General features: G+C 33.6%; 1 protein-coding gene across 7 annotated transcripts in view; it reads right to left on the bottom strand.

The window, feature by feature from the left end:
- The window catches only part of FOXP2 (forkhead box P2), a 536,491-nt gene that overhangs the window by 494,846 nt on the left and 17,570 nt on the right, over positions 1–24,075 (bottom strand). Inside the window, exon 1 of one of the 7 annotated variants that reach the window (XM_076006558.1) lies at positions 15,301–17,011. The exons of the other annotated variants lie outside the window; for them this stretch is intronic. The gene's annotated coding sequence lies outside the window, so the exon portion shown is untranslated. Of the gene's footprint in view, positions 1–15,300; positions 17,012–24,075 lie in introns of those variants that run through there. 7 annotated transcript variants of the gene reach the window in all.

Raw genomic sequence — 24,075 nt, 5'->3', positions numbered from 1 at the left:
AATTTACCTTAAATATTCCAAAAACACACATATGAGTAGTAAAAGTATGGTCTTATTAGCATAATTTTATAAAACCATATTTTTTATCTCCAGTGACTAACCAGTCAAAATAAGACCTGCCATATAGCACTGGCTCAAGGTTGTGCAATGGCTGATAGACTATTTTTCATATTACTATAATATCCACCAGCCAATGTGAGTATGGAAAAGATGCACAAAAAAAGTGTATATGAATTGTGTCTCCAGGTCTCACTAAACTGCAAGCCATACATGGAATGGAATAATATTCACCTGTATGACTAACAATAAAATATAGAGCTTGCAGTTAAAGCCTCTGAGTATTAGTTTGGGGTTTTCTACTAAATATCCATGTATACTTTGATAAGTCACTTATTTCTGTAAGACTCAAGTAAGAATGCTGGAGTGTATTATTCCTAAGGTATAAGGTATCTTTTTGCTGTATAATCTAACATACTGTATATTCAAATTCCTCCTCAACCTTCCTGAATGGAAAGGGTAGATGTGAGGTGAAGATGTGATATCACCAACATAACCAAGTCAAGAAGAAAAGGTTCTGGCAGCCAGAGATTTAAGGTTTTCAGACAAAAGAAGCACAAAGAGAACATTTTATATACTTCTATTAAGAAATGGAGAGGATGAAAAGGGATATTAGGCTAAAGTTGCTATGAAGAAGGAAGCCATTTCAGAATAATGGAGAGTCTTTAAAATATTATGATGATATACTTGGTTGTTTAAAAATTCTGGATTTCTCCAGAAGGTTTTTAACTAGGTTTTCATCATCAGTAAAAGCATGTATTAAATGCCTAATTGTATGACGTGCTACACAAAAAGATTTACATAGTCATTGTTTTTAAGTCGCTGAGGCATTTTTAACATAGGGCAAACAACACTAAAATGAACATGTTTAGGACCATACAGATGAGAGTAAATATATTTAACCATGACATTTTTAGAAAATGCAATTTTTGAGTGATTTGATTCCAGACTAGTGAGTAATTTAAGGGGAAAAGGAAACTTTGAATACTAAAGTTTTAAAATAAATTTAGTAATAGAATATTTACACTGAAATTATATGAAAGATCAAGTCTAAGAATCTGCTTCATAAACAAGAGGTAAGTCATTTTACGGTGAGAAAGAAGTCTGACAAAGGTTTACTTAACAAGGCTTATGTTAGGATAAGAGGTGGTGACCTGAAATTGAATCCTCTATTTTATTCATTCTTCAGGGTAATATTGGGCCATGAGCAACCAACCACAGATGATTATGCTAACTAATTGAGAGAAATGTATCAACTAGGTGTCAGGGAAAATCTCTTAGGTTTGTTTGCACATTAAAACCAGTCTTTTACAGTCTATGGTGGTAAAACAGAAATGACTATAGGAATATACTTAAACTTTAAGATGTATTAAGGAGCAAAATAAAGCACAAGAGAGTTTACCATATGCAGCCCTCTGATCATCATTCAAACCAATTTAATCATTAGCCAGTGGCCTGTCCATAATATTCTAATAAATGCAGATAACTGTGTCATGAACCTGCCAATTTTCATTGCTAAAACCAGCTATAAATTTATATCATTAGTATTTTGGTTACTCATAAGATATTTAATGTTTATTTTATTTTACCATTTTTATTGTTATTTTCCTAGTACTATCTATAAGCATATGCAGCTAATATGATATTTCACATAAGGAAAACCCTGGGAGAGGGAAACAGGAAAGTGAAAGTAGAAGGAGCCATGATTTTAAATTCTTTTTAAATCATAATAAAGTTATAATTACAAGTAGTCACATGACAAAATAGACCCTAAGGTGGCCCCCAATGAGCTCCACTTCCTGGTATTTATGCCCTTATGTAATCCTTTCCCCTTGAGTATGGGAAGGACTGAGACTTCCTACTAATCAACAAGATATAGCAAAGGTGATGAGATGATACTACCATGATTACGCTCCACAAGGGTGTAATTCCTATCTTGCTAGCAAACTCTATTTAGAGACTTCCTTGTTGACTTTGATAGAATAAATTTTCATATGGAGAGACTCATGTGGCAAGTAATGGGGAATCCTCCAGTCAGTAGCCAACAAGGAACTGAGGCCCTCAGTCCAATCACCCACAGGAACTGGATCCTGCCTATAATCTTGTGAGATTAGAAGCAGGCCCTTTCCCAGTTGAGCAATAAGATCAGACTTGGACCCTCACTGACACCTTGGTTTCAGCTTGTAAGTGAGCCTGAAGCTGAGTTCCTAGCTATGCAATGCCCAAAGAAAGCATGAGATAATTAAAATGTTACCTTAAATCAGTAAGTTTGTAGTTTATTATGCTATAATATATAATAAGTGAATCAACCAAACCAAAAAAAAAAAAAAGTAAAGAAATTTGGAGAGACAGAATTGGGAGAACCTAAAAGACCTACTTATAAGGCTAAACCAGAGTGTTATTTTGGTTTAATCATTTGAAGATGACACAAATATGAATACTTGACTTGTGATATCTTCCTTTATGTAAGTTCCTACTCATCCAGACTAATCTAAACCAAGTCGGTTACTGACTGACAATAGTTTCCAAGGCCCTGAATTTAAGAATTTTCACTGCAAGATTAAGTATGTCCCTTCATAACCAGGTTCTTCTAATTTACAATGATTCCCCTTTAGCATATGCCCACATATCACTATAAGAATTGTATAGGTTACTATGCTATTTGATAATGAGTGCAAATAGTTTCAGATGCCAAACCCAACATCTACATCAAGATAATATTGTGATAGCATCCAATAAAGGAGATATTATATAAACCCTTCATTTTTTACATTTCATGAAAGTGAAAGTATTTAGGAGGGGTACATGCTAATCCCACTGTGACTGTACCTTCATACACACATACATGTCCTTACAGACACATACATATGCACACACAAATTCATTCTGGGAATGTGTGTGCCATTATGTTTCTGAATCTTTATGTAAATAAACCTCGTAGGCATCTATACATTATTTAAAACCCAGGTCAAGTACCATGCCCACCATAATTTTTTTTTCTGAAACCCAATTAGAATAGAACATTCCATAGGGTGTTATCTATTTAGAACCTAATTCATTTCATCTTGCATTTTACTTATCTACATATACAAATATTTCTCTATTCACTATATTTTAATCTCCTTGAGAGCAATGTTATGTTATATTCATCTATAAATCCCCCTATGACCAACCTACCATAGTACCTTCCATGCATGCAGTAGGTTCTTAAATGAATCCATATGAAATTCAACGGAACTGTTATTTCTTCATATTAATCTCACTAAAGAAAGGTAACATTCTTCACTAGAACCAAATTTCTGTCAAACTTTTAATAAAACTTTTATTTAGAGCTAGACAGACACAAAGCAATGTGATAGATGGTTTTAAAAAAATACTGGGGCTTGCATGTTTAGTGACAGAAATTCACAAACTAGTCATTGTGATTCCACGATTAAAGTCAGTATTGCCTATTAGCACAGAATCAGGGATTAGAACTGGGTTTGAATTCTGATTTACTGCTTACTAGTTGTGCTTCACCGGATGAGTTATTCTGATGTTTATATTCTTATTTTCTCATCCTTAAATTTAGTAAAATAAATGCTTCAAAGTGTTGTGGTGAGGATTAAATTAACCATGAAGTGTGGCAATCATCACAGGTGTCTAACATACTCAGCACACAAAATTAAGATGACAATAATGAAAGCCAGGCACCATGGGTCATGCCTGTAATCCTAGTACTTTGGGAGGCCAAGGTGGGAGGATTGCTTGAGGTCAGGAGTTTGAGAGCAGACTGAGCAAGATCAAGACCCAGTCTCTACTAAAACCAGAGAAAAATAGCTGGGCATGGCGGTGCAAACCTGTAATCTCAGCTACTCCAGGAGGCTAAGGCAGGAGGATTGCTTGAGCTCAGGATTTAGAGGGTGCAGTGAGCTATGATGACACTGCTGTACTCTAGCCCAGAGGACAGAGCAAGACTCTTGTCTCAAACAACAACAACAACAATAATACTGATGATGGAGGAGGAGGGGAGGGGTAGGAAATAGAGAAAGGGGTAAGCGGTAGGGAAGGGAGGGTAGAGGGAAGAAGAGGAAGAGAAGAATATGTATTCTATTTTAATGTTGCCCTTAAGAGGCCAACCATACTCTTTGTTTACTGCCTCTTAAATGTACCACTTGACCCTGGACAAGGATTGATAAAATATTGTCCCCGATCACAAATATCTCAGAGTTTATTTGAAATCAGATCTATAACAATAGATTATGTCATGTGTTATAATATAGATTAAAATCAGAGTGTTTGGGTAGCTCAAAGTTTAAAGGCATCACACCAATGGAACCAAATAACCAATCAATCTCCAGATATCACAAGAAACCCCAGGATCCTGAGCATCCACCCAAATAAAGAATTTGGATTCTATAACTAAATAATAGAATGATTTTAACCAATTTTTGAACCTTATGATTAGAATAAACATCAACTTTTTTCATATGCTGATTATTATATTATCACTTTTCAAATCTAGAGCTTGACATTGTCTAGCATTTAACATAAAAATGACGCTAGATTTATTAAACATCACAATTATGTTTGTAGGTAGGAGTGAGGGAAGATAAACTGTGTTATGTAATTTCTAGTATTGCCTCATACCCCTACTTACTCCTTAGGGGCTAACAATGTATCTCCAAATAACCACTTTGACTGTGGTTACAGGATATATTTACATTATGCAAATTTTATAGGCAACATACACACACACAGAAGACAGAATAAAAATGGAAGAGAAGCCCATAAAAGGAAAATCAAGTCAAAAATATTTTGATAGATCAGCTGCTAAGCATGTATATTCTCTTTTGTAAATCCTCCCATAATTCCATTCAGAAAACAAACTTCAACTTGTCAAAGTCTTTTGATGTATGTAAACTTCCTAGAAGCATAGATTCTGTTACAGCTTAACAAAATGTCAGAAACTTGCTTTATAAGAAAATGCTGTGTATGGTATAAAACACAAATGTTTATTTTATGATACTTTTAAAAATATTTTATAAACATTTTTTACTTAAGAATAAACACAAGATCTTTACCAAACTTTTATATTCCACATGGAATATTTTGTTTGTATACACATCTGAGAGAAGTAGCAAAGGTGTCTGTCTACCATTTATAATGCATAAATGTAATATGTAACTACTCACAGAGATCCACATTATGTCCAAATTACTGTCACATAAGCTGACTTCACACTATAAATCAACCTATCATGATAAAAGATCTTTCTAATTAAAATACACTTTATTAAATAAGTGATAAACTTATAACAATCGCCTTTTCCATATTGGTATTTTCATTACAATTTTGCTTTAAAAACTCAACATTTTTATTCCTATGTAATATATGTAGGTGACCATACAAAAAGTGGTAAAACCTCAGAAATGTATGTTTACTATAAAATTCCTAGCAATTTGTTAATTTCTTATTTTGATTATAAACTATACTTTATCACAGTTCAATCGTCAGCTACAAAATAAAGCAGAACAAGTAAATAAATCTGTGGGGAAAAAAATCTAAAATCTTACAAAATTAATTACAATGTTGTTAATTATGCTTATTGGAAAAATCACATACCAAGTAATTTTGGTATCAACTTATAACTAATGAATCCCATTTCACTCCTTAAAAATTATGTGTATGCAAATGTTACCTAAACTATAGCATATAAAAGGTCTTAGATCTACTAAGCTTTCATGCTGATCCATCGGCTCAGAAAATGTTTAGAATTTTTTTTTTAAAATGCAGTGTAAACATTACAGCACTGAACCTTATTTCTATGCCTTTGAACCTTCTCTTTCATGTGCAATACCTGACGGCCTACTGAGAATAGCTGCTGAAAGCCCCAAGGATGGGTAAAACAGAATTTCTGACTCAGGAAATAAAGATCAGCTGAACAGGATTCCCATATGGCAGTCCAGATCAATGGAAAAGCAAGGCCAGAAATTTACAGTATCTATCCTACACAGTACAACATGAGGGTTGTATTTCATTGTTGGTAACAAAACTCCCAGCGGCCCCCTCCCCCACCACCAAAAAACCCAACGACTGTAAATCCAGTAATGAGAAACTATATTTTGACATTTTGTCTTAAGTAGAATTAAAAACTCTACTATGTTTATTTAGAATCACTGATATAGTAAATTATTTCTGCAAGTAAACAATTGTATTCTGTTAAAACAACTGAAGCAGTCATGAAAGGTAGATTAATATTTAAAGAAAATCCTTATACATTTCTAGCAATTATCATCTTAAATAGTAATGGCTTATATGTTTTATGCCAAGAAAAAGAATTACTTCAATTTCAAGTTCTGTGAAGAAAAACTCAAAATAGACATATTAATACCAAAAAATAGTAACTTATAAACAAATTATAAAACAACCTAAAACATAATTACAATGCTATCAAGTTCTGATGGACTCAATAATCCAAGCAGAACAGGAATTAACTCTACAGTACCCCTATTGACAGTGTTTCAATATTTCTTTTCATAGGTACTTACTACCTCATAAGGCAATCTTTTCCCATACTGGACATATTTTATTCTCAGTATCTATCTCTGAATAACTTGTGTCTATTTGGTTCTATTCAGAATACTAAGGCAATGTAAAATAAATTCCCTGTTCTACATAACTATTCTCTGAAACACTGTGCACTATCGCACCTCCCCACATCTCCTTAACTCTGCACTGACCAATCCAGGTCCTTACCCCATTATTCTTAAGACATTGTTTCCCAATCTTTCAGCACTATGGATAAACTCTAACTTCAGTTAAAATGTGACATTCAGAACCGAATGCAGTATTACAGACATTGTTTATCCATTTGATAACACCCTGCCCATGCTAATCTAGCAACCATGATTTTGTGAATTCACATTAGAGTTTTACAGTTCAAGATCCATATATGTACTGCAAAAGCAGATATCTTCCTTAGACTTCCTAAGGACTTCTCAAACTCAAAATGTCAAAAGCCGAATTTAGCCTCTCCTTTCCCCTTTGTATTCATCAATTTGGCCTACTGTAGCTTATAAACAGAAATGTATTCTGTTCTGGAGACTGGAAGTCTGAGATTAGGATGCCAGCATGATCTAGTTCAGTGAGAGCCCTTAAGAGTTGCAGATAGCTGTATTCTCCTTATCTCCCACATGGTAGAAAAAGCATGAGAGAGCTCTTTGGGGTCCCTTTTGGAAGGGCAGTAATCTCATTCTCTCATGACCTAATTACCTCCCAAAGGCCCCACATCCTAAAACCATCACATTATGGGTTAGTATTTCAACATATGAATTTGGGGGTCCATAATATCCTTTATTTCTCCACTTCATCATACTCCAAATATACTTTACCTCCTACCTTTCCTGTATTGGTACAGACTAGTAATGTTTAGAAATCTTTTAGTATCCTATACTTTTCCTTCTAATATTCAATTAACCATCAAATTTACTATGCAGTTTAAGAGTACAGGTTATAAGCCAAACTGCTGAAATTCAAATTCTTACTACGCTCTTCCCAGCTGTGTGGCCTTAGACAAACAGCCTAGCCTGTGACTCAGTTACCTTATCTGTAAATTAGAAATAAAAATAACACTTTCCTCACTAGGCTGCTGTCAGGATTAAATTAATTCATATCCATAAAGTGCTTAGAAGAGTGATCAGCTCATAGTGATCACAGAATAAATGTTAGCTATTATCATTATTCTTGCCTCCTTAATGTCTCTCAGAACTGTGTTTATTATTCTCACTGCTGCTTATTTAGTTCAAGCCCTTCATTTTTCTCACCTAGAGTATTGTTTCAGCCCCCAAACTGGTATCCCTTGCCTCCACTCTTGTCATACTCCTGTTTCATAACTTCTATTACACCACCCTCTAGTTTCAAATGTGTTGATTATTTACTATTACCCTTAGGATAAATGCAAATTTTTGAGCATGGCACACAAAACCCTAGATAATCCAGTAAACGTCTCCAGCCACATTTATCCCTTCCGTCTTTTCAGCATGTAATGGGGGAGCCACAGTGATTTATCCTGTGTGTTCTCCTAGTATGTGATTTATTTAGCCACATTGATCAACTTGAATTTGCTTGAAATGAGACTCTCTCAATCTTTTTTTCCAAAGTGAGTTACTGAAGTTGGCCAAAACACTCTGAGAAACTGACAATCACCAATCTACTCACCCCCTCTTGTCAGTTACTACCTTCAAGTAGAGAGGAACTAAATGATGTGACATGCCTTCATACAGGAATGTTTTCATAGGATGATGTTCTGTTCATCTGCTTTAGCAATAAGGAAACATACAGGTGCTATTTAAAGTCTGGTGGGAAGATCAGCAGCATTGGCATCACCTTTGGAGTTTGTCAGAAGAGCTGATTACCAGTCTCTACACAGACGTACTGAATTAGAATTTCTGCAGGTGGGACCCAAGAATCTGTTTTGTAATAAGCTTTATGGCTGATTCTTAAGCATGGCAATGTTTGAAAAGCTCTGATAAAGATGATTTGGCTCATAACTTACCAACTATACGATATGCAAAAACCAAAAATACTGTTGATATAAGTATGAATTGCTAACCATATTAAGTAAAGGAGACAATCTTGGAAATAATGATAAATCTAAATCATTTATAAATCATAAGCAAAATAATAGCATTTGAACACCATAATCAGTCAGCCTAGCTGATATACCGATAACAAACATTCTGCCAGAACGTTGGTAATTCTGGCCACCTGTTTTATGAGCATGAGCAGTTGGAGCCCTACAATATAGTAAGTATTTTGTCACACTGACTTCTGATAGAATATTAGAATACTCAGTAGACTCTATTAATGAGCTGAATTTTGTTAATAGGTATTATATTTAATAAGACTTAATAACTAACTTAGGCTATTAGTGAATAGTCATTAATTGTTCATGAAAGTTAAAACCTATGCATATTTTTTTCCACTCATGGGGATAAAAGAATGAACTTGTACATGGGGAATATAATTCCAAAATGAACTTTCCCTGCCCATCAGAAGATGGTCAACCATTTTGAAAATCATTGCTCTAAAGAACCAGAACCTTCATTTCCAACCTCTGTACGTAAGTCAAACTGATTTTGAACAATTCAGGGTTCTCCTCTGGAAAGCCTCTGCTCTCTCCACCCCCCATTCTGAGGTATCTTCCTTTCTCTGCCTTTCTCTAGCATCCTGTGAAAACCTTTATAACTCTACTTATGATGTAGTGGAATAATATGTTCACTTATGTGTCTGCCACACTCTGAGGATTAGGTGACAACATGGTTCTGGGGTCTCTGGTACTCAGCAAAATTATGTGGCACATAAATCAAGTCTTAAAATTTGAATCAATGAATGTCATTCTGTTAGTTTAAATGAAGCCTGTAGCCAATTAAAAAATGTACACTGCATGAACTTCTATTAAACTTACACATCTATAAAGAACTTTACATTTATCATTTATCTCTATTAAATTTATCCCTATGAGTTTTATCTATTCTAGTTTGTTGAGGTCTTTTCAAAGCTTGATCCTGACTAGGTTAAAAAAAAATAGTCATCCAAAAAACCTTAGGCTGATATATAACTAGTCATTTACTATAGCTGTCTATTCTTAGCTTTATCACATACTTTTTCTATCTTCAGTAATTTTAAAAACGATTAATATTTTCCATTTTGAAAATCATGCTTTAATGAGGACAAATTTCACACAGAATAAGAAATTATGCATAAGGACAGCACGAGTGGCATAAATTTTCTATTAACTCACTCCTAATCTGGAATGAGAATAATTTCTATTAGAACTTTCCATTCTTTTTTTGCCATTATTGTTCATAAATGTTACAAAATATTCAACCACTGTGAACTGAAGAAATAGTAAGTGGAAATACAGTTAACAGGCTGTGGTAGAAAAAGAACTCTATTGGGTGTTATTAACTGAATGTTGGTGTCCCCTTGCAATTCATATGTTGAAACTCTACGGCACAATGTGATGGTATCAGGAGGGGGAGCCTTTGGAAGATTATTAGATTTAGATAAAGTAATAAGGATGGAGCCCTCATTAATGGGACTAGTGACCTTAAAATAGCCACAAAAAGTTTGCTTCCTCTGCTCTGCTCTCCTCCGTGTGAGAATACAGTGAGAAGACAGCAGTCTGTAAACCAGAAGAGGACCATCAAAGGAATGCAGCCATGCTGGCACCATCATCTCTGACTTTCAGCCTCCAGAACGATGAGAAATAAATTTGTGTTGTATATAAGCCACCCAATCAATGGTAATTTGTTAGTCACAAGACAATCAAACGATGGAGGTTTCAATCTCATCTTAACTAAAACATACTAGTTAAAATGTCTTGGCCGGGCGCGGTGGCTCACGCCTGTAATCCTAGCACTCTGGGAGGCCGAGGTGGGTGGATTGCTCGAGGTTGGGAGTTCGAAACCATCCTGAGCTAGACCCCGTCTCTACTAAAAATAGAAAGAAATTAATTGACCAACTAAAAATATATATACAAAAAATTAGCTGGGCATGGTGGTGCATGCCTGTAGTCCCAGCTACTTGGGAGGCTGAGGCAGGAGGATCGCTTGAGCCCAGGAGTTTGAGGTTGCTGTGAGCTAGGCTGACGCCAGAGCGCTCACTCTAGCCAGGGCAACAAAAGTGAGACTCTGTCTCAAAAAAATAAATAAATTAATTAAAATAAATAAATAAAATGTCTTAATTTATTAAGGTTTCAGTTTCCCAACTCTAAAATAGAAGTTTGAAAGTAACTGATGTTTAAGATTCCTCTCAATGGAAATAAAGAACTTGTCCCACAAGGTAGCTATAAAGATCGAATAACGTAGATATAAACATTCAGAAAGCATTATTATAATCCTATGATTATAAATAAATAAATATAGGGTAATCCAGCCCAAAGTAGAATCTACATTTGTTAGACCAAAGTAAAAAATTTCCTTTGAGACTATAAAATTATTTTCACCTGCCAGGCTTAGGGTACAAGTTATCTGGATGTTCACTCTCTTGCTATAGCCGCTGAGATCTGCTATGGGTATATGCATTAATTTTTTTAAAAAAATTAAAAGAACCTGTCCTGGCTTACTCAGGTGTTCCCCAAAAGATACCTTAAACTGGGACTTCCTCACAGCTCCTCTGATTAGCATTCTTCCCACATTAATTCTTAATCATAATTACCTACACATTTCACATTTTTAAACTCATATATTTTACTATTATTTTGATCTCATTTTAACATTATGTTTCCTTATCTAACCTTCAGCTTTTATTTTTAATTGACTTTATTTTCTGGAATTATAGTATTAATCTTTTTTTCCTATCCTCATTTATAGCTATTGTTTTAAATGTGTTCATACCTATCAATTTGACTTAAATGCTTTCAAAATATAAATTCAATTTATAACTTTAATAATATCCTAACCTTTCCCCTCATTTATTCCATTTATTTCCTTGTTTAGCTTAGCTCCTTCACTGATTCACTAATTTATTCAATAAATATTTATTTAATTCCTACGCTATACTAGGTAGCATGCTAGGTGCTGGCTTCAAACTGACAGGGAAACAAAAGTCTCTGTCCTTGTGGAGCTTACAGTTTAGTCAAGGCATGGAAACAGGCAAAAATTAATCAACTACTCGTCATTATGAACTTCAGCTATTGGATGAAAAAGGTGTTATGAGAACCAACAGCATAGTTAGGTTAGGAAAGACTTCCATGAGGAAGCTGCATTTGAATTGAGATTTGAGGGTTGAGTAGAGGAACAAAGTAGGAAGACCAACAGCCAACATTCCTGGCAAAGAAAAATGCTCCTATGAGGGCTCAAGAACAAGGGTGTCAAGTTGAAGGAAATGAACAGATACCGGTGTGTTGAAGAGCAGAGAGCCAGGGCAGAACAGTCAGGAGAAGAGCCATGTACTGCACTTGCACAACTGATGGCTGTGATAAGGATTTTGGTCATTTTCCTAAGAGGATAAAGAGCCATTATAACCAGAAGAATGACATAAAAGTAGTGTTTGATAAACATCATGTTTGCTGCTATGTTAGAGGACCTGCTAGAAAGGTATACAAGTGTCCCACTGAGCACCTATAATGTGCCTGCACTCTGGTTGGCACTGATACAGGGGGAAAAAAGAGAGATAAAACAGAAAGAATGCATACCAAAAGTATATACCAACATATATTCTAGGAGACTACTTCAGCAGGCCAAGCAAGATCTGAGAGTGCTTTGCACTGTGATAGTAACACTGGAGAGGGAGAAAAGTAGGTTGACCGAGGTGATAATTAGGTAGTTAAATTGACATTGAGTAGTCAATGATTCAAAAAAAAAAAAAGCATCAAACAAAACAATTGTTTAAGTTATGTTCCTTTCTGTTTCACACACAAATTTGTAAATTTTAAAATGCTTAGAGAATTCTATTTACTTTTACTTATTTCAGTTCTTCTTCCATGATTTCAGTCTATTTAGTTGCTGTCTTCAAGCCTTTGTTTATTTAATACAAGGCAAATTTTTAGAATGATACAACTTCAATTTTTTCAGGAAAACAGACCCTCAATCCAACAACTGTCACTAACTTAATGAACGTTAAGTTCATTCTGGGAGCTGAACATCAATAACTATAAGGAAAAGTAGAACTACAGAACCACAATTTAACCTTATTGAAAGCAATCAGTATTTTACATTCCAACCAAGAATCTCAAAGAAGAAATAATATCCAGAAAGAGATACACAGTACACTGTTTAAAGCATTCATCTGTAGCACAATGGAGAAACTGGAGATTAAAAACGTAAATCTGGAATTGTTTCAAAAGGTATAACTGAAGTTGTATAAATGAATAAAGTCAAATATGTTATAATAAAAAAGAAAGAGTGCTATATATCTTATATCTTATTCTCTCTCATAATCAAATTCATGGAGTTGTACCATGATGGTATATATTTAAATTTTAGAGAAAGAGAAATAAGAAATCCTTCAGAAAAATCTAGAATGTGGTCAATGAGTTACATATAGAATGTTGCTAGAATGTGGTCAATGAGTTACATATAACCCCTATTATCACTCATACTCTCAGGTAAAACCCAACATGAGAAATGTCTTCTAGAATTTACTAGAAAGAACAGCATTCCCTTTTCTGAAGAATGTTATTCTTCCTTCTTTTTCAAAATGGATATTCTATAACTAATTACATTTAACTTTAACTGCCAGGAATCACAGAGGCAAATTAAGAACTTAACTCTAGCTATGTCTTTAACTCTGGTAGACATCTTTCCTCATTTTGATTTTCTATACTCAATCATGTTTTCATTCATTTTGATTTGATTTTCTTATCCACTTCATCAGATTTCACTAGAGTGTTTTCTTATTATAGTTCTCATAAATCCTTTGTGGAATGAAACAGGACACACAGGAAATCCTCATAGATAAAACATGGTTTCATTATCTTCTTATTTACCTTCCTCATAAATGGGCTTGAAATTTTTCAACTCTTTTCTCAAATAAGTTTTAGATGTGGCAAAATGATCTACCCAAAGCACAATCTTGTTGGGCTTTTAATTGTCACTGCTTTAAATATATAAAAATCTTTGCCAAGTGTAACTAATTTCTAATAAATTATAGTGATTTTATTCAGGATGTTAGAAGTTCTCTGCTGCTTTTCTTCCTGGACTTCATGTTTTTCTCATGGTTCCTAGAAGTCTTAACACTCCATTTCATATTTGGTATTTTTTATTTCCTTTTTTTTTTCCAGAATATCAATTTGATCACGTCCTTGAACATTAATCGCCTAGCTGTGTGTCACATTAGTAACTAGAGAGATTAGAAATTATTTTGTCTTCCAAAGTGTTAATTCTGGATCTTCCAGGAGTCCCTTCCACAGTTCTATAATTCTTATTCTATCATGATTCAATAGCTGCTGAAGGATCAGCCAATATCCTAAAATTGCACAATACACTCAAGACTGAAATTGTTCAGAAATATTTTGTACTTTCTCTTTGTCTTTTTCTGAAGACAACAGAAGTTAAAAAAAAATAGTCAATATATATTCATGTTCTCCCAGGCCACATCAGGCTGGGAAGCAAATGAATCAAATTAGTAAAAATGAGAATGGCTAAATCTGCATACTATAACTTCCTTTAAATGTCTCCCAACTAGGTAAGGAAGTCCCCAGAGGTTTCCCATGGATGTTCCTTTGTGTATTTCTCCAAGCTCCACTGAACCTCCCTATTCTCCTGCTCTGGACAATGATCACTTGCATCCTATGTGGAAGACAACCTAGCAACAACAGGTATAAGCCATTAGAAATACAGGGACAACATTCCTGTTCCTATGGTCCTAACCCCTTTTTGGTACCAATATCCTGGCTCCCTATGTCACTTACTCTTCCTGCACCTGATATTTCCATTTGTAATGGCATCTTATTGGAGTGGGCAAAAATCCCCTCCACTCATATTTGTGCCAAGTCTTGTGCATAAGTCACAAAGTATAACTGCATCATGTCTATAAAGTCTTACAGAGAGTGAGCTTAGTATTTTGCTCTTTGGGGGCCCTGTTCTCCTTCTTATGACTCTGGCACAAATTCTGCAGTGGAGAAGTTAACAGCAGTCCATCTGAGTAGTTCACAACCACATCTGCTTGAATAAATACCCATTCTTCTCATGACTATCCACTGCCCTGGTAACAGTCTGCAAACCCCAAATCTCTCCTCTCTTAAGATGAGTTGATCCCATGAAGATACAGTCTCTCATCCATGCAGATCAATGAAGAATCCTACTAAGCAGCTCACCAGAACATGCCAAATATGGTATGAACTTGAAGCATTATGAATGTTCCCCTCATTTTGAGACTTCTCCTTTTTGCCAGGAAATCAAAAGAAACAAATTTCATTTTATACAATTATAATTATAAAAAATTATTATTAAACCCTATGTAACCAGAGACAGTGTTTTATAGATAGTAGGTACTTCAGAAATGTTAGCAAAGTGACTGCTATAAAAGGGAGACAGAAAAAAAAAAAAAAACTTGAAAAGTTAAGTTCCTGTATCTAGATAAGTTCCCATATCTTTTATCTGTGTATCAAACCATGCCAAAATTTCATGGCTTAAATCAACAACTTATTTTTTCTCACAATTCTGTGAGTTAGCTGTGTGGTTCTTCTGCTGATTTGGCACATGCTTACTCACAAAGCTGAATTCATCTGGTAGGGCAGCTAAAAGCAGACCTCACCTGGGCTTGCTGGGCTAGGTCTCTCCATGTGGTCTTTTATCTTCAAGGAGGTGATACCAAGCTTCCTTTCATGGTGATGGCAGCATTCCAAGAAGTAAGTTCCAATGAGCAAGCACTTATGGAGTCCTTACTTGCAGCACATTCGCTGATGTCCCATTGGCCAAAGCAAGTCACTTACTCAAGTCAGAGTCACTGTGGGAGGAGACTTCACAAGAATCTGGCTCCCTGGAGATGTAATTCATGCCCAGCATTAACACAACAACCTCTGGCAGTAGCTTCCTAATAGGGCTATTACTTATTCTTCTTCCATTCCTTCTCATACTTGAATCATTTTATGTTTTAACAAAATTTCTTTCCTATCTGCTTCATGACTTATTTTTTTCAGGAGCAGAAGTATTCTTTATGGGTGTTCTAAGCTTATACTAGTCTAATATATCAGTGAATGAATGCTTATGGAGGATTCAAAAGTATTTTAAAATTTAAAATGCACCATATGCCACAGCAAATGCTCACTACTAAATTCTTAAAGCTCTTATGGAAGAAATAAAAGTTCCTCCGAATGTTAAGTGCAAAAGCCTTTAAATACATCAGGGCCATGTAGTTCCCCCACCAGGAAGAAATGCATCATTCCAATGTTGATGTCCCATACTCAAGCTCTTGAGACACTGCACCTCTAATCAATATTGAATATATAATCATACAAAATGTCCAAAGCACCCAAAATCTTAAAGTTAGAAAAAGAACCATTATCTTCTGGTTTCTACACTCAGTACTCCAATGAGCAAGAGAAGAAGATGCCAAAAAATATATAAATACATTAAGAATAAAAAAAAAAAAACAGTAAATAGTATAAGTAAAATGGCAAAAATCACCAAAGAAAATATAAAGATGAAAGAAATGCATTATCCTTATTTCATCTTACAAGTTATTATTATTTTTTAAGATGCCCTATGATAATTTAAAGATGAATAGGAAAAAAATATTGAACTTTTAAAGACATGAATAAACCTCTTCTGATTAGTTTTAATATATACTTTTCATTCAATTGAGTTCTTTATAATACTAATTCAAGTTCAATTCAAGATTTTAAGTTTTTTTTGTGAAAATGAATGTGTTCTGGAAAAAGGTATATGTGACTTGAGAGGTAGTTGTACTGTAATCATCAGGTAAGGTGGGTTTCTCTGGACTCAGGAGGTTAGTACTATGACTAGGGCTAGCACACAAACTATAAAAGAGTCCAAAGAGCCCTTCTGGCTGAGATTATGATGCCAAATGAGATGTTGTTCTGTGAATAGGTGGGAAAATGCTTCAGAGATTTTCCACTAGGGGAGACAAAATGTGGAACTTTACTTATGCACAGAAGACTTTTTTTGTTGTTGTTAAATTAGGCCAACAGCAGAGTTATTTTTAGATTACTTACTTCACTTTCTCTCCTTAATGGGCTGGTATACAAAATAGGACAGAAAATGCACCATATGCCACAGCAAATGCTCAAATCCTAAATTCTTAAAGCTCTCATGGAAATAAAAGAAATTTCTATCTTAAAATATGAGATTGCCATTCAAGTGAAAACAAGACTATAAATGTTCTGAGAGATATTGATCAGCTAACAACTAATAAATATATACACATTGTTTTAAAAAACATAATATTTTAGGAAATGTTTTCTTTTAATAATTTTTAGTAAAAATAAGTTATAAGAAAGCAAAAGTTAGAATGAACGTGACTTTCATTTATGATTAAAAGTTAATATATAAAGCATGCAGCATTTTCAAATTCAACAGTGGCTAACATTTCTTGATATCCTAAAGTTACAAAATGTAGATGACTTGTCTACTTTCTCTTTCATAAAATCAATACAAAGTCTCAAGCAGTCTCAATTTTGTAGAAAATTTTGTAGCAATACAAACCTACTCTTTATATTTCAAATGCTGCATTCTGATTGTAAGACTGCACTCACACTCCACAAAGCTATATTGTTATTTTGATTTATACTATTGGAACAAATTATGAAGATGAGACAGAATACAGGACATTAAAGACATAGAAATGAACATAAAACATGATCTTAGAATAAAAAGTGCACACTAATTAAAAAATAAATTCTCCCCACTTTCATCAATGATATAGAATTCAAACTATATTATGAAATACAAAATTTATTTTAAAATAGATTAATAAATTCAATAAATATCATTATATAGCAAAACATTCACTATGTTCTTTGTAATATACTGCTTTTACTGAAGCAAATAAAATTACAGGACATCAAAAATAATTTGATACTTCTTTGGTCTGTAACCTACTGGACACAGTTTATAATTGTGATGAATAATATAAAGTGTTTATTCTTTCAGAAAAATCAAGCAAGATATTAAAAGTTTTTGGTATTTTCTTATTTATAATAATGATAATATTATTATGAAATTATAATCTTGTGAGTACCATATGTATTAAATGTAAAGGCCTATTATTTTTTCCCTAAAAACAGGGCAGACAAATATTGTTAGATATAGTTCATCATTCTGTGTAACCTAGATTTAGTAGATAAAATGTAGCAATCAAATATTTTTTAGCTAATATAGGCACTTGGGCATATAGAAAGTAATTTCTGAATAACACTGGTCTGCTGAGAAATTGTTATTTGACAACAAAACAATTTTAACATATGATCTCAATAGATAAATTTGTGATGCAAAACTAGGAAACTAAAGTATATTATAATTGTTTAATGTTGCTAAACTAATAATGCTAATGAAATTCTATGTAAAAAGTTTACCTTAAACTTATGGTCTGAATTTTACAATTTAAAAATACACTTAAGTTATCTGCATTTTAATATAATCCCAAACACCTTAATTCTAAGAATTAAGAACCTCTAAGAATAATTAGGTCTAATAGTCATGAGAAAAATATTAGGCTGAAATTAGGGTGAATACAAAAGAGGTTTGTAAAACTTAAATGAAATCATAACATCCTGCCCAAAAAAGTATTAACAAAAGCAAAAAACTGAATTACTAAAAGCATATATGACTGCTTTTCAAAGAGAGCAGCCTCTAAAAGCAGGAAGAAGGAATTGACAGGTTTATATGCATTCAGAACTTCGCCACACTTTGTGCCAGACATTAGGCTTGGTCCTAAAATAAAATTTCATGTCTAAATTGCAATTAAGTAATACTTTATAAAATAAGTTCAATTAATTTTAAAATGACCAACCCTGATAGTAACAAACAAGAGGATGTGCCCTCAAAATAAACATTACAGTGCTAAACTTTTATTGAACACATATAACCTGGTTCATACTGACAATTTTTTTAAGTCAAGTAAATAATAAATGTGGCAAGTATACGGGAAAACTTTTTAAAGAAGGAGCAAAACTGACATTCTTACCAATTGATATAACTTTGTCTAGGTAGTTTAGTTTTATTTTTATCTTTCTCTAGTTGCTAACTTCTCATTTACTTAACATTTATCTTCACCATATATTTACTTTAGAATTTTACAAAAGTTGACCTCTAAGTAAGTACAATGGAATACCAAGCTTCCACATTGCATGAATAGATATTTCTAGAGAAGGCTATATCTTAAAACAAACAAACAAAAAAATACAGAACTATATATTGGTTTAAATTCATCCATTATTCCCAATCAAACTGAAACCCTCCCCATGACACGATATTGTGTAAGAATAGATACAACCCACACACAGTAACCACTTTTTAAGCATATGCTTTTTATTATAGGATCACTAACATATGCTCCCAACACCAATGAGCTAAAAGAATATGTATCATTTGCCAAACCTTCCTTCCACAGAGCACATATCTCCTCAGTAAATAATTATTTCCAGACAAATGGGAAAGGGAATTGTGCTTCTTTGGCTAAATTATCTCATGTTCTGTCCTACTACTGCAGGAGAGGGAAGAGACATGAGTGTGAAAGTATCTTTAAAATGCTCTCCTTAGTCTTTCCTTAGTGCTTGAAACCTGTAACAAAAAGCTTGATATTTTCAAACTAATCTTTTCAACATGCACATGTAAAATGGAAGTTGATAGTACATACAGGATAGTATATTACTACAGGACCACAGCAATAATTGTGAAGAGTTCATTTCATAGAATAAAATGGTCTGAGTCATTAGGCTTAAAGGAGGAGATGCTAGTTCCAATAGTAACTTTTACTCATTAGCCTTATTTATAAAAACAGAAAATTACTCCATTTCAGGACCAGGAAAATTGGCTTCCTACATTTAAAACATAGCCACGTTTAGAGTAATATTCCCAGCTTAGGTATTGGCCCAGGAAGAGGTGCTCAGAACAGAAGAGCAGTGGTTGCTGCAAAAAACATTACCGAAAATACTGAATTAAATGACATAGAAATCATTTTATCTAAACCCATTTTACTGGAATGCAAGAAAAACAATAACAAAAAAGTCAAAATGACATATATGAAAAAGGAACCTTTTAAATTTATTATATTAAACTGCTTTCAAAACATTTCTCCAGAAAATGAGACTTAATTGTAATGATGAATTTATTAATCAAAAACCATCATATTTAAAGCAAATAAAGTCTAAAGCTTTTGACAAATTTAAAAAAATGCTGTGAAACTAAGACAATCTTAAAATAAAATGGGGCAGCATCTAGTTTTGCCACATCTAATAGCTTCAGAGAACTTCATGAATAAACAATTGTAACTTCACTTGCAAATACCACAAACAAAATTCAAAATTAATTTTTAAGTTTCAGGTTTCAAGATTCTAAGGATATACTGGTTCAGGCAGAGACAATATTTGACTTCTAAGCACATCTACTAAGTCAGATTTTCCTCTAAAGGATATTTCTGGATCAGTTATTTGTAACTTAACTGCCTGACCCAAGGGGGGCAAGAAATGAGAAACATGATATATTTGCTTCTGGTAAACTGCATATTCCCCTTTCTTCCAGCTCCTCAAAAGTCACAGTGTTAGATATAAGGATGCTGCCTTAGCAAAACAGGTTGCCTCATCCTAAATCCTGGTGCTCTAGTTTTAAAAATGAAAAACATACAAAACAAAGCCAATAAAAAGACATTTCCACATAAAAAAGAGGAGGGGGGAGTTAGGAGAAATGAGAGTCACAGGATCTACAGTGACCTTGTAAGGGAGGGCATCTACTATCTGGCAGCTACTGTGTTGGATCTTTACAAATATTTTAAGTTCATACAAAAATACTACAATATAGTTATTTTCATCTAATATTTTACAGATGAGAAAATTATGTTTAGAGACTAAATAACTTGTCCCAGGTCATGCAACCAGGATGTGGCTGAGCCCAGGATTTGCTCTCCATCTGTCTGATGCCAAGCCTGTTTCCATGAAGTCAATACCACATCTCCATTAACAAATATTCCTGCTGGGCTTCCACTGTATGGACCAATGATACAAAAAACTACAGAAGAAACAGAAGACATTGTCTTCGCCTTCCAGACAGTTAACATCTAGGAAACATTCAGAAGATTTAGATCCCCGATTCATGAGAAGTCAAGTGGTGTATACAGAGGGAAAGAGCACTTGACTAAAAAGAGAGAGAAGACTCACTTACTTTGGGCTTTGCTATTTACTAGCCATATAACCTTGGGTAAATAATAACGCCTATTATTTCCTCATCTGCAGAGAGTGTGTAATGTATCTGCCTTAATTATCTTGCAGAATTAGTTCAAAGATCCAATTAGATAATATAAGGGCTTTATTAACTATAAAACGTTTTACAAATGTGAAATGTTAAATACTGCTATTCAACTGTCTATAGTCAGGTCATTATAAGATTGTAGGTAGATGTCTCAATTCAGCAATAAAATTTGTTTCTCCTCCTTTTTGTTTTGCTATGTTTTGGCTGGTTAGTCAATGAGTGCTCTGAGAGTGAGGGACTAACCAAGTGTTTATGGCTCTTGCTTCCTGCATGGCCCATAGACTCCAGCTACCTATGTTCTGAAGAGGAAGTCTATGACCAAAACTCTTTCCCTTTCTACTGCTCTGCCAAGCCATTCCAGGCAGCCTGCCTAGTGCTAGCCAAAGGGTGAAGTAGTCCTATTTCTTTCCTTCTTCCTTTTTTCCTTTTCTCCTTTCTTTACCAGTTATCTTATAAAATTAGAACTCCATGAGACCCAAAGCTATAACTCAAATTCTAAATTCACCTCAGAGAAAAATGTGAGGCGATCCATTTCCCCAGGGAGCAACGTTCAGAAACCAGATGATTCAGAAATTTTCTGAGGAAACTGAGAATGTGCAAACAAAGATACAGGATCTGGCTGACTGTGAAGAGTCTCATAAACTAGGTTACCATCAACCACAAGCATTTAAAATAAATAAATTACTTTTTCTGTGTTAAATACTAGTATTACAACACAATCTTGATCATAAACCAATCAATTTTAGAACTTTCTTTTTTCTATAGAAAAGATATATTCCCAATTCCAAACAGCCAATTGACAAACTTTGGAAGGCTTTCTAGATTTCAAATATGTTTGACTGAAAAAGATTTAATGAAATTCTTCAAAAGATTTCCAAATCTTGATTTTATTTTGTGTATTTTTAAGCCAACCACTATCATCATGTGTAAATTGAGCTCGATGTAGACAAAAAGCTGAAAAAACTTTAACTGAGATGTCATAGGAGAAATTACACACAAACAGACACTAACTAAAATGTCTCAGGCTTTAAACATACTCACAACAAAACTTTATCTTTCTCAATCTCTCTCTTCCCTTCTGTCTCTGTTTTAAAGAAAGCTAATAGTATTCACTCCTTTATGTAATTTGTTTTCCGTATGTGAAACTTCAGACTTCTATTCTTCCAGATTAGTAATAGAAACTCAAAATCAGAATATATAGATCAGCCCTGGGAATTAGCATTTTAATAGTTTTCCCCAAATTATTCTTATGAACAGCACAATCATCACTGTGAATTTTTCACTTATTTAAATTGGATTTATTTCCTCAATAGCATCATTTATAACATTTTAGAAACATACTATGTTAAAAATATATTAGGTATCTTTATTTGAATAAATGTTTTTATTTTCTAGTAATAAGGGGTGATTTTTTTCAACTAGTACTATATTTAGCTTTGTTTGTCATAATTTACTTAAACACTTTGTAGGAAAGAATTCAACTGCCACATCAAGAAACAAACTGCTTACTTTAACTTTTACTACCACATATTGAAATTTAAATTAATTAGAAACTAGTTGACTAAGTGTTCTTGTTGGAAAATATGACTAAAAAAGAGAAATAACAGTATAACTCTTTATCAAAATAAAGGCTACAAAATATACACATTAATAATTTTTCAATTATGTCTTTCTTAAATTTGCATCACCTATGCCATCAAACAGTCTTTTTATCTCTAGTTATACTTCCTTATCCTCTATTAACATTTTCAAAAAAATAAAAAGAGAACTTCATTCTGAGGAAACCATAACAGATCATTAGCTATCCATATCTCCGTAACCCCCGTACCTGACTACATTAGGTCTTTTGTACTTTTCATTTTTTAGGTCACACAAATACTGTAAGTAATGTAATGAAACCACAGCCTTGTCTGTATTTTCTCATACAGCCAAGCTTTGACTCATAAATATTTCATTTCTTGTTGTCTTAACTCTCAAAGAGATTAGACTGTATTTTTTATAAATGCTTTATTTAAAAATTCTTCTCTTCTAAAAGCCATTCGGATCATGACTTTGGTGAAATAGCACGTACATCATCATAAAAAGAACTTTCATTCAATATAGTAGCAACCACCTAGGCCAATGATCCAAAACTTTTAAAAACTTAGAAATATAAAATTCATATAATCCTGAACTAAGTTATTATATTTCACAAGGAAATTCAGTATCATATGATAAAACTGTGTCTTCTTAGCCTTAAAATGATAAGAATAAAGTTCACATAAGAGTATTTAGGTTAAAGAAAATTCAAAATTAGTTCAAAGGGGGCATTGGTATTATGGGTTAGCTGGAAGTCAAAAAGTACAAATTGCTTATTTAAGATGTTGAATAATGGAAACAAAAAAGATAAAAATTCCAAGAAAAAGAAGAAATGATTTTATTCAATTTACAGGTCTTTCATATAAAAAAGGTAACAAATGTTACCTCTAAATCAAGCCTCCTGTCAAAAAGGGAGATATATATTCTAAAGGAAAAAAAAAATGTCAAAACAGTCTAGTAGCTAGCTGAGTATTGTGGATTTGCCCACAGCAAAGAAGAACATCAAAAAAAAAAAAAAAGAAGAAGAACTTTACTATTCCTCATTCTTAGTCTTTTCATCCATTTTCCTCATCTCCTCCAGCTAAGATTGTATAACCTACAAAGTTTACATCAAAAATAAGAACAGAAACATTCCCCTAGACAGACTATGCAAGGTCAGTTGTAGTTATCTTTTAAAATGTAAATAAGTACCAGAATGCATAAACAAAAAAATATTGCTAAGTTCCACCATAATTAAATATAGTAGGACATCCTTATCCAAAGGCACAGAAGCAAACTTACTTAAATAGCCATACTAGCTGTTTGCAAGCCCTGGTGTGATCAGCTTTCAAATGTCCCATTGCAGCCAGATACTTCACTTACCTAATTTTACTCAAGATTTATGGCCTGCCTATGTCCTGACTTACCGAATAGTATATAAAAGGCTCTGGATTGTGCCAAAGCTTCATCGTATGCTTAAAGTTGCCTTTGCTAGTTGTAAAAAGCTTCATGATTCTTCTACCTGTCTGGAGACATTTCCTGAGAGTTT

Source organism: Microcebus murinus, chromosome 9 (genome assembly GCF_040939455.1).
Source record: "Microcebus murinus isolate Inina chromosome 9, M.murinus_Inina_mat1.0, whole genome shotgun sequence".
Classification (NCBI taxonomy): domain Eukaryota; kingdom Metazoa; phylum Chordata; class Mammalia; order Primates; family Cheirogaleidae; genus Microcebus; species Microcebus murinus.
This window is presented reverse-complemented; position numbering and strand designations above follow the sequence as displayed.